Here is a 12672-nt window from a genome sequence, read left to right as displayed (position 1 = left end):
CTCCAGAGGTTAGGAGAAAAAGGACGGTGAGGAAAGTAAGGTGGGAGTGGGATGTACTGTATATGAGTGTACATGCCTTCCTGTCCTGGTGTTTGGGTCATCAGGTGAGTAAAGTATTAGCAGGAGGTGATGAGAGCAATAGTAGGGAGATAGTAGAAGTGAGGGTAAGATGTATAAGCTTTAGCACCCTAAAGCAGGGGGTAAAGAAATGAAATTTTAAGAACGGAGGATAGCAATATGAAATGGAGGAGTATATTAAAAAGTACATGAAGTGGGAATCAAACTTGTAGGAGATGTTACCCAGGGTATTTTCTTGCAGTCCATCCAGAGTGCAGTAGAGTTTTTTGCTGTATCTTCCTGCTGCTTGAGTTATCCTGCTTTAGTTAGACTGCTGTGTTCAGTTGCTATTTTGCACTCCAGCAGAAAATGAACTCATGCAGGACAATGCCCCCGTCTGCCACTGCCCCCCCCCCCCCGTGACTTCCCCTATAAGCTGGTCTAAGTTTATAGGGAGATGATCAAATGAGCAACTCTTCTCCGCCCCAATAAGGAACTGATAGGGATCACATGAATTTGAGGGGAGGTTGGTCAAAACCAGATCAGTCACACAGGCCAGGGTCATAAAAAGATGACTGATTTTCTGATCACAGAAAGGCAAAGTAGGTGAGAGTCAATCACCACAAACAGACACAAAGATGTAAGACTAATTATTCTGAGTTTTGCAGAAAGTCAATGATTAGCAGGAAGACAGTTTAAGGTGGAGATCACAGAACAGCATTTACCTTAAGTTGCAGAAAGTCAGTGCTTCGCAGGGAGACAGTTTAAGGTGGAGATCACAGAACAGCATTTACCTTAAGTTGCAGAAAGTCAGTGCTTCGCAGGGAGACAGTTTAAGGTGGAGATCACAGAACAGCATTTATCCTAAGTTGCAGAAAGTCAGTGCTTAGCAGAGAGACAGTTAAAGGTGGAGATCACAGAACAGCATTTACCCTAAGTTGCAGAAAGTCAGTGCTTAGCAGAGAGACAGTTAAAGGTGGAGATCACAGAACAGCATTTACCCTAAGTTGCAGAAAGTCAGTGCTTAGCAGGGAGACATATTAGGGTGGACATCACAGAACAGCATTTGCCTGTAAAAAAGCAGAGAGCACATGATCAGAGGGTTGTGTTCAACTGCTGTTTTGCACTCCAGCAGCAAATGCACACACGCAGGACAATGCCCTCCGTCTGCAACTGAACCCCCGTCTGGTATATAGTCTTCCCTGGGTCATTTGTTTGCCCTACATTGTAAAGTCTCCAAATTCTTGGAGAGACTTTGGGTGGGAAAGAGCCTCCAACCCTGATTATTGGGACTTTGGTCCTAATAGGGTTAACTCCCCGCTGGGGAGTACTAAAAAGAAGCATGAAGGATTATGCACCGGTCAGTGAGGTAGAGTAATTTGTTTCCAGAGCTCCTGCAAGTCCGTAAGTGCGGTAACCTCAAAGCAGATTGGATCACTAAACCCAGGTGTAAAACTGGTATACTAGCGACGAGCCATTATGTTGTCCTAATTATACCAGGTTTATAGACTGTTCGCCTTTTACTTTTGCTGTTTTGTTTGAGAAACCATTAAGGACTTTTACTTTTACAAGCAGCTGGCTGGAGTTCCCGGTCTCCCTATATTACACATTATAAATACTATTTCATCAACCCCAAGAGACCTTATTTTATATATTAAACGTTTATAAAGTCCAGTATTAAATGCCTTAGCAAAATCTAGACAAACTATATCCACTGGATTTCCACCATCCAAGCTGCCAATCCATGCTGGTTGTCATTTATGGTAACTTTCTGAACAGAGTATCATACCCAGGGGCGGACGGACAACTCAAGGGGCCCCCGGGCAATAGGGGATCATGGGGCCCCTTTGTCCTTGCCAAAACTCAAAAAATGCCTATGAAAAAGGTACCACGGGCATCTCATGGGGTCCCCTACGGCCCCCGAGCCCTCGGGCAGTGCTCAAGTTTTGCAAATGGTCAGTCCGCCCCTGATCATACCATTCCCTCAAATACCTTACCTACTATCTACATGGACCTGGTGATTTGTTCACATTAAGTTTTTTTAGTTACTTTTGTACCCTGCTTTCTGTCGGAAACACAGATAACTTCAGTAAAATGTCATTGGTATTACTTATATGACTATCAAATCTTTTTCATCTGTAAAAAATCAAGAGAAAATGATATTTAATAAATCTGCCTTTTTCCTGTTGTTTTGACCAACTTGTTATTTTTGTTATGGGGCCTATCTGTTCTTTCATAACCTTTTTCTATTGATATATTTGAAACAAAAACTTGGATTTGTTTTTCTTGCTGTAACAATGTGTTTATCATGTTCTATTTTAGCTAGCCCTGATTGCTCCCTTGCTTTTCTTGTTGCATTCCTTTTAAATCTGGAATGCTGAGAATGTCCCTCCTGCTTTTCACTTTTTAATGGCCTTTTTTTTTTAATTTGTTTCTTTTTTTACCCTAGAATTTAGCCATATAGATTTTCATGTGGTTCTGTAATGCTTATTACCCAATGGAATACAAAAACAAATGTACTTGTTTAATTCATCTTTAAAACTCTCCTGCTTGCCTTGTGTACTCTTTGTTTCAAATATTTGGTCCCATTGAGTATTGTGTAGTAGGGATCACAGCTTATTACTGTTCTCTTTTACATTTTATGTCATACCAACATGCCTGTCTTCCTGTAACTTATTGCCAATATGACTCTACAACATGATCACTATTATCTAGGTTGTCTCTAACTTGAACATCTATAAGGTGCCCCTTGTTGTTTGAAATTAATAGATCCAACAGAGCATTTTTCATCATTGGGGCTTCCACTGTCTGTTCCCATGACAGTTACCAGTACATACCGCATGCCTGGGCCACTACTTAATTACCACTAGCAGTTAATTATCTTTTTCCTTTTGTGACTGACTTTAAGGTCTTTTTATGTAGTATTTACTGAGTGTTTTTGTATTTTTGATAAATACTGCATACTAGCAAATGTGAATTGACATTTTCAGTATCGCATGCGATATGTGTTCATGTGACTGACTTAACTCATGTGATAACCTTTAGTGAATTGTGCCCAAAGTGGTAGTAAACTCAAAAAACTAAAATGTAATATATTGCATTTTTTATCTTTATTTTCACATGGTAATCCAGCCAGTACACACTTCCTTTATTATGGGTCTCCCCTTTGAATGGAGGAGAAACAGAGACACCTTGGGACTGCAGCAATCTGGGGTAAGGGTAGTGTTGGATGCATTATCAGATTTAAATGGACTTGTCTAAGAAATTAAAGCTAAACTACTTTTTAGGTAGTTAAATACTTTTTTTTTCTTTTGGAAAAAAGGTTTTATATAATGAAGAAAAGCTGTCTATTGTAAGCACCCCTATCAGTGTTACACGGTTTGTCTCAACCTTCTAACTGTTGAAAATAAAGAAAAAAGTAAATAAAACAGATGCAGCCACCCCCAGTTAAGAATTGATTTAATATCTTTTTACATTTCTCCTGTAATATACAGTGCCCTATAACAAAAAATATAAAAGACATGAAGCTCAGAGTACAGTGTGGAATGTACAAAACAGGTCATTTCAGCAAAAATAGCTAGTCTTCAAGTAACATTTCAGTATGTAGCCCTCCTTGAGGCGAGGGGTATAAGAAATGGCCCTCAGACAAAATACTGTACTAAACCTGTTGCTAAATAAAAGAACCAGAACCTTCACTATACGGAAGAGTGGGTTTGATAATACCATTGGCAGTGCCTTCACCCAGCACAGGGCCTCTGTGAGCAGAGGGGTTTCTCTTCCTGGGAAATTATTCAATAATCTCGTCCAAGTAATTGGAAGCAGAAGAACTACTGCAACCAACATAGAATATTAACCATAGCATAACCAAGCATATACTGTAGATGTACATCGGTATGGAAATAATACAAGCTTTATATGTATTATCCCCCATATTTCCCTGCCAACCTGACAATGGGGTGAAGAGGATTCAACTGTTGCTGGGCCCTTGAGTTAATGTAAATTATATATGTGCAACTGCCAGCTTTTTACCAACTATGCACAAATATTACATTCTGTGCATAATGGCAGTATTTCATTTTCCTATTATAATTTTCCATTCTTCTTTTTTTCTTCCTTGCTAGCTTTCAAAACACTTATCGCCATGCCTGAAAAGTATAAATATGATCATTTATTTTTTAATTTAGAGAAATGTGCATGCTTATTTTTTACAACTTTTCATATTTGTTTCTTTGCAGTAGTTCTTCATTACATCATACTTTTTTGTTTGCTTTCTGAAGGTCTTACAGCACTTGATTCTTGATTTTAGTTCCTGCCAGGTACACTACGTGGAGTAGTAATAATGCTGTTTGTCTATTCTCCGCAGTGTTCCATTTTTTGATCACTTTTGAAAAACTCCTTGTAGGACAAGGACTTGTGCAAGTGCTACTACAGGTGAAGCTCAAAAAATTAGAATATCGTGCAAAAGTTCATTTATTTCAGTAATGCAACTTAAAAGGTGAAATTAATATATGAGGTAGACTCATTACATGCAAAGCAAGATAGTTCAAGCCGTGATTTGTCATAATTGTGATGATTATGGCTTACAGCTCATGAAAACTCCAAATCCACAATCTCAGAAAATTAGAATATTACATGCAATCAATAAAACAAGGATTGTTCATAGGACAATATCGGACCTCTGAAAAGTATAAGCATGCATATGTGCTCAGTACTTGGTTTGGGCCCCTTTTGCAGCAGTTACTGCCTCAATGCGGCGTGGCATGGAAGCTATCAGCCTGTGGCACTGCTGAGGTGTTATGGAAGACCAGGATGCTTCAATAGCGGGCATCAGCTCTTCTGCATTGTTCGGTCTCATGTCTCTTATCTTTCTCTTGGCAATGCCCCATAGATTCTCTATGGGGTTCAGGTCAGGCGAGTTTGCTGGCCAATCAAGCACAGTAATCCCAAGGTCATTGAACCAGGTTTTGGTGCTTTTGGCAGTGTGGGCAGGTGCCAAGTCCTGCTGGAAAATGAAGTCAGCATCCCCATAAAGCTTGTCTGCAGAAGGAAGCATGAAGTGCTCCAAAATCTCCTGGTAGACAGCTGCGTTGACCCTGGACTTAATGAAGCACAGTGGACCAACATCAGCAGATGACATGGCTCCCCAAATCAACACACACTGTGGAAACTTCACACTGGACTTCAAGCATCTTGCAGTGTGTGCCTCTCCATTCTTCCTCCATACTCTGGGTCCTTGGTTTCCAAATGAGATGCAAAAGTTGCTCTCATCAGAAAAGAGGACTTTGGACCACTGAGCAACAGACCAGGTCTGTTTTTCTTTAGCCCAGGTAAGATGCTTCTGACGTTGTTTGTTGTTCAGGAGTGGCTTGACAAGAGGAATATGACATTTGAAGTCCATGTCCAGGATCCGTCTGTGTGTGGTGGCTCTTGATGCACTAACTCCAGCCTCAGTCCACTCCTTGTGAAAGTCCCCAACACTTTTGAATGGCCTTTTCCTGACAATCCTCTCCAGGCTGTGGTCATCCCTGCTGCTTGTGCACCCTTTTCTTCCACACTTTTCCCTTCCACATAACTTTCTATTAATGTGCTTTGATACAGCACTTTGGGAACATCCAACTTCTTTTGCAATTACCTTTTGAGGCTTTCCCTCCTTATGGAGGTTGTCAGTGATGGTTTTCTGCACAACTGTCAGGTCAGCAGTCTTTCCCATGATTGTTATTCCTACTGAACCAGACTGAGAGACCATTTAAAGGCTCAGGAACCCTTTGCAGGTGTTATGGCTTAATTAGCTGATTAGAGTGGGACTCTTTGAGCCTAGAATATTGCACCTTTTCACAATATTCTAATTTTGTGGAGAGATTGAGATTGATGAGATTGTGGATTTGGGGTTTTTATGAGCTGTAAGCCATAATCATCACAATTATGACAAATCACAGCTTGAACTATCTTGCTTTGCATGTAATGAGTCTATCTCATATATTAGTTTCAACTTTTAAGTTGCATTACTGAAATAAATGAACTTTTGCATGATATTCTAATTTTTTGAGTTTCACCTGTATATACCTTGTAAATTGCTGCCTAATGTGTATTGTGTTGTTGCCATACAAGAACTGGGTATACATGTACAGTTTCCTAAGTTTGTTAATTAGTGCATCTCTTCTACAGTATGTACCTTATGCTAGACAGGACTGTGATTAATAGGATTAAAGCCTAAGTTTAAGTCAAAAAGAAAAAAGGAAAAAAAATCAGCACAAGGGATGTTACCTACTATCTGTCTGATGTGTCCTTTTTGCTGCTGGCATCTGCATTAGTTTGGTAATTAGTGCCTCTCTTCTATAGTAGGCACCTAATGCTAGACAGGACTGTGATTAATCGGATTAAAGCCTAAGTTTAAGTCAAAAATAAAAATAAAAAAATCAGCATAAGGGATGTTATCTACTATCAGTCTGATGTGTCCTTTGGGCTTCTGGCATCTGCATTAGTTAATATATTATTATTATACAGGATTTATATAGCGCCAACAGTTTGCTCAGTGCTTTACAATATAATGGGAGACAATACAGCAACAATACAGTTCAATACAAGAGGGATTTGAGGGCCTTGCTCCTTGGAGCTTACAATCTACGAGGGAATTAGTTCTTCCTCCTTCAATCCCCTCCCCCACCCCTGCCACTATAATCTTCCAGTGCATCAGGGGTTATTAAAGCCGAGAGACATGTTATACAGTATTCATACATGAAAAGTGCCAACTATGCCTTCAACTTCCACCCACATCCTCCATTCAAAGAAGCTGTATTGTAGCTTTCATGAATGAAAAATGATCCGTGAATGGGGGACAGATGGATGAATGAAAGGTTTGCCTCTTCCAATCATAGATCATGTTTCATTACTGACAGGTGTAGTACAACTTCTTTGAATGGAGGAGGTAGCGTAAAAGGCAGGCATAGTCAGCACTTTTGATGAGTGCATATGACAGGTCCCTCAGTTCTTATTACAGTGGTGGTAGTGGGGGGGGGGGTTGTTGATGTAGTCCTACCCTTGTAAGGGCAACTGTGTTTCTACATACCCCTAAGCTCTGTACAGCCAGGCAACATGCATTTTTCACACTTTCATCCACAGACAATAAATAGTCCATGATCTTGTTTTTTGTTATTTTATTAGAGGGAATAACTTGGATAGGGTGATAGGGATTATGGGATGCCCAACTTGACTGAATCAATGCACGGGGACAATTTTGCAGCCCCCCCCCCCCACGGAAAATTAGCTTGACTTGTAAACTACATGCAGAGATGTCTCTATTCCCCTGTAGAACTGCTCCCAGCTCCATAAACTGCAGACACTACCAGCCCTCCTGGCTGCTCTGAAGATCTCCCAGGACAAGAATAAAGGATTAAACACAGTGCTGTCCTTTTAAAGCTTGCTACATGTGGCAGTCTCTCCCCTTGTGAATACCTCCTTGCTCCTATTGCTCCCAGGCCTTGCCTCTGTTCATGCCGTGCTGCCAAATTGATCCTCCTGAGCCAGCCTGAGCCTAGCCTGGAGGCCAGCCCCCCTAGACTTGGGGAACCTCTTCCAGGCCACCAACGGTCTCCTCAGCACTCCATCTTCCACTTGACTTTCCAGCTGGTCCACCACTCTACCAGGGCCTCCAAACCTGGGGTTGGCTAGACTCCCATAAACATGCAGATGAGGTCTCCACCTCTTCTGCCTACTGGCTTCTGGAAGGTTCCCATGCTCCTCCAGAACCAGGTGGAAGCAATAGAGTCTAAACCTGTTAGGACATCCAGTTTGACCTGCAGTAACCTTACCTTAATCACAGACTCACACAGTTACCATGGGCCATACACAATAGATTTGCCTACACTATTCTAGTAGTACACTAGAAGGTACTACATTGAATTGGAGAAGAAAGATTTCTATTAATGCAGGAGTCAGTAGCAAAAGGGACATATCACATCATTAGCAAGTAATGTCCTTTGTGCTGATCTTTTTTTGACTAAACTTAGGCTTTAACACTGTAACAAATGTTCAAGTTCTTTGGTCATTTGTATAGTTGCTTTTTACTATTTATTTTCCATGATTACATAGTGTGTCTCAAAAGCATATATCAAAGTATATCAGGATAAACCGATCCATGTCGTTTTTCTCAGACCTAGTCTTTTAATTCATGAGTTTATTGTGCAAGTGGTTTGCAGGACATTCACTGACATGGCAAAAATGTATCTAAAAAATGTATCAAAAAGAGAAAACATTGTTAATGAAAAGGAGAAAGGTGTTTGAAAATACTACTGTTTACTATACTACTGTCTTCTGTGCCTTTCATTTTCTCTTGAGATACCATTACATTGAGATGGTGTGATTTGGACTGTACAATTTCCACTCCGATCTGTCTTAACACTGGACCGCAAACATTTACTTAAAGTGTTACTAAACCAGAACCCTGCATTCATTATATCTGGTCTCTCACAATACATAGAACATGGAAATTAAATAATTTCAGTAAATATTAACAGCTAAATACCTTTTCTCATCAGCAGTTAAAGCAGTCTTGTGACTTTTATCAGTGTTCAGCAGAGCACTAGTTAAAGCTTGTAGGAGGAATTTTCTTTCTGCTCTAGGAGGATGCAGGACCCTTGACCTCTGTCTGAACAGTGCTGATTGGCCCTGTGCTTATCACGTGCACCCTCCCAATGTTTTAACAATTGTACCTGATGTTTCATATTCATTTGTACACAGCTTTACAGTCTTTGCCTCACAAATTCAATTTAATACATGACAGGGGTTCCCAGAGCACTATGGGTTATCTTAAGAAAAACCATAACAGTATCTGCCCTAAGGCTCACTTTGTCTGACTGAAATCTAAGAAGATAGAATCAATTTGTATTTTATAAAAACCCCTTTTTCATGGGCTAGCTTGCAAAATTAAGCTGGCCAACATGGAGTGAATTACATCTGGTTCCTCAAGAACTGGCAGAAATTTGAATTGTGGATGGCTCTCCCATACCCTTCAATCTTAAAAATGAAAGGAGCTGGGCAGAAGATTGTCTGCCAGCAATGGCTGCATCCAGTCAGAAGGATATTCTGACAGCTGCAGGTACAATAGCCTGCAGTGCAAATTCCTCTATCCATGTGTGGGTGGGGAAATCAAAATATTTATTTAGTTCAGCCTGTGGGGCTAAACAAGAGAATTTTTGCAGTGTATGGTACGTGGTATTATATAATTTAGGCATATATACACTGCTCAAAAAAATTAAATTAACACTTTGAAAAAAATCAGATCTCAATGGGTAAAAATATCATAATGGATATCTATACTGATATGGACTTGGTAATGTGTTAGCAACGTAAAGATGCCCCATCGTTTGATGGAAATGAAAATTATCAACCTACAGAGGACTGAATTCAAAGACCCCCCGAAAGTCAAAGTGAAAAAATTATTCAGCAGGCTAGTCCATTTTGCTGAAATTTCATTGCAGCAACTCAAAATGGTACTCAGTAGTTTGTATAGCCCCCATGTGCTTGTAAGCATGCCTGACAATGTCGGGGCATGCTTCTAACAGGAGGACGGATGGTGTTCTGGGGTATTATCTCCCAGATCTGGACTAGTGCATTACGGAGTTCCTGGGCAGTCTGAAGTGCAACCTGGCGGCGGCGGATAGACCGAAACATGATATCCCAGAGGTGTTCTATTGGATTTAGATCAGGTGAGCATGGTGGCCATTCAATGGTATCAATACCTTCATCCTCCAGGAGCTACCTGCATACTCTTGCCATATGAGGCCAGTCATTGGCATGCACCAGAAGGAACCCAGGACCCATTGCACCAGGGTAGGGTCTGACAATGGATCCAAGGATTTCATCCCGATACCTAATGGTAGTCAGTGTGCCATTGTCTAACCTGTAGAGGTCTGTGCGTCCCTCCATGGATATGCCTCTCCAGACCATTACTCACCCAACTCAAAAACGGTCATGCTGAATGATGTTACAGGCAGCATAACATTCTCCATGGCTTCTCCAGACCCTTTCAGGTCTATCACATGTGCTCAAGGTGAACCTGTTCTCATCTGTGAAAAGCACAGGGTGACAGTGGCGGACCTGCCAATTCCGGTGTTCACTGGCAAATGCCAACCAAGCTCTATGGTGTTGGGCAGTGAGCACAGGGCCCACTAGAGGATGTTGGGCCCTCGGGCCACCCTCATGAAGTCTGTTTCTGATTGTTTGGTCAGAGACATTCACACTAGTGGCCTACTGGAGGTCATTTTGTAGGGCTCTGGCAGTGCTCATTCTGTTCCTCCTTGCAGAAAGGAGCAGATACCAGTCCTGTTGATGGGTTAAGGACTTTGGGACTGCATAGCCACAGACCTGTCAGGGTACCCATGGTGACCTATGTCAACAACCAAAAGCACCTACAATGGGCACCTGACCATCAGAACTTGACCACGGAGCAATGGAAGAAAGTCTGATGATTCATGTTTTCCTTTACATAGTGTAGATGGCTGGGTCACCTTTGCATTGTTTACCTGAGGAAGAGATGGCACCAGGATGCAGTATGAGAAGAAGAAAAGCCAGTGGCGGGAACGTAATGCTTTGGGCAATGATCTGCTGGGAAACCTTTGGTCCTGCCATTCATGTGGATGTTACTTGACACGTACCACTTACCTAAACATTGTTGCTGACCAAATACACCCCTTCATGGAAACAACATTCCCTGATTGCAGTGGCCTCTTATGGCAGGATAATGCACCCTGCCACACTGCAAAAATGATTCAATTGAGTTGGAGCTGTTGACTTGGCCCAAATTCTCCAGATCTCAAGCCATTCAAGCATCTGTGGGATGGGCTAGAAAAACAAGTCTGGTCCACGAAGGCCCTCACCTCGCAAATTACAGGACTTGAAGGATCTGCTACTGTTGGCTTGGATATGACAGCATACCTTCAGAGGTCTAGTGGCATCCATGATTCGATGATCAGGACTGTTTTTGGTGGCAAAAGGGGGACTTAATCAATATTAGATGATTGGTCATAAAGATATGGCTGATCGATGTATACTGTACATACTGACTGTATAAGAGTTATTATAATTATAAATATATTGGTGTACTACTGATTTGGTATGATCCACTAACAGAGATTGCATTTTGTTGGGCGGAGCATTCTTTTTAAATTACTGAGGTAGTTTATTTTCATTTTCTTATGTGTTAAGGTTGCACTTCAGTCTAATTTATGGTGTTGCATATTAAATACAATTTATATATATTAAGTAAACAGTGCAACTATTCTTTGTCATGTATGAAGTTCCAAGGTTTTCCTGCTTCGGGGACTGAGGAGACGGTCTACAAATAATTTACTTCTGCTAGTTACCAAAATTTGACTGGCTTGTTGTTTCCAATCTAAGGTTTGCAGTAAAAAATGACTAGCATCATCATCCTACAGGATCCCATACATTTCATGCCTACATGTCAGACTAAACACAGTCACTTCAGCCCACTGGTAGGTCTTGTTCCTATGAATGGAGAGGGAAGGCTGGAGATGATGAGCAGCACAGACACACACTATCAGTTTTGCTTATCTCAGAAACAATAGCCCTGTCCAGTTCATTTCTACCCCCCAAGGTTCTTCTACATGAAACCTTTGGACATTGATGAAACATTGCCAGATCAATAATTGTGATGTTTTTTGGGAAATAGATTTATTGGTTCTTGCAAATCAGAGTTAGAGGAACTCTGATATGCCTACTAGGCAATGTACTTCAAATTAAAATAATGGTTAATAATAAAACCCAGAGTAGGAATTAACTTAGCAACCTCTGGTACACTTTAGACACTAAGCACGTGTGCAGACATCACATGAAAAAAAATCGAAGTTGCTAAATGTTGTGAAATAAACAGAAAGCTTTACTTTTTATTAGCAGACCGGTTATCTTATTTGTTTAAATGCTTCTCTGACTGATATTTTTTTACTTTTTATTATAGAATTTTGATAATATGCAATTCTTTTTCAGTTCAATAATTTACCTCAAATGAATCTTGACCTGTCTTGCTCTTTCCTTTTGGCTCACAAGGGTACTACTGTCATGTGACAAGAAAGTGTCTTTGCAAAGGTGACAGAGCATTTTATGCATTCGCAGTTTTCCCCTGTCAGCACCTACTAATGTAGCAGTAATATTGTCCTCTTTTTCTCAGGTCACATGTGAGCCAGTCTTCTCAGGAAGTTGTATCTTCTGTTGGAGGAGTCAGTCTCTTCTAAACAATCAGTCTCATTACCTGCATAGGACTTACTTCAGGGTGAAAGTTCATCCCTTTTTTGGCTGGTGGGTTTCTCCTATTTAGAAACTGGAACATTTTCCAAATCTCGCCCTTGAAGTGCGCTCTATACTACTTGGCTTTTTTGTTTCATGGATAATGCCCAATGAACAGCTAGTCACTTCTGCAAGAGATCTCTGGGAATTACAAACAAAAATATTCTTACAGTGGAGCCTCCCTGCACTGCAAAGGTTAAATGCTCACTAAGTAGAGGAGGTAGAGGAAAAGGCTGTAACACTTACCTTATGCCTCGCTCCACTGACCACCAGGCTCTTCTCTCTGATTTTCTGAGTTGTGGGTAGGTCCTGGCTGCC

This window comes from Staurois parvus, unplaced genomic scaffold, assembly GCF_062004578.1.
Source record: "Staurois parvus isolate SC_StPar_1 unplaced genomic scaffold, SC_StPar_1.0 ptg000165l, whole genome shotgun sequence".
Taxonomy (NCBI): Eukaryota; Metazoa; Chordata; class Amphibia; order Anura; family Ranidae; genus Staurois; species Staurois parvus.
This window is presented reverse-complemented; position numbering follows the sequence as displayed.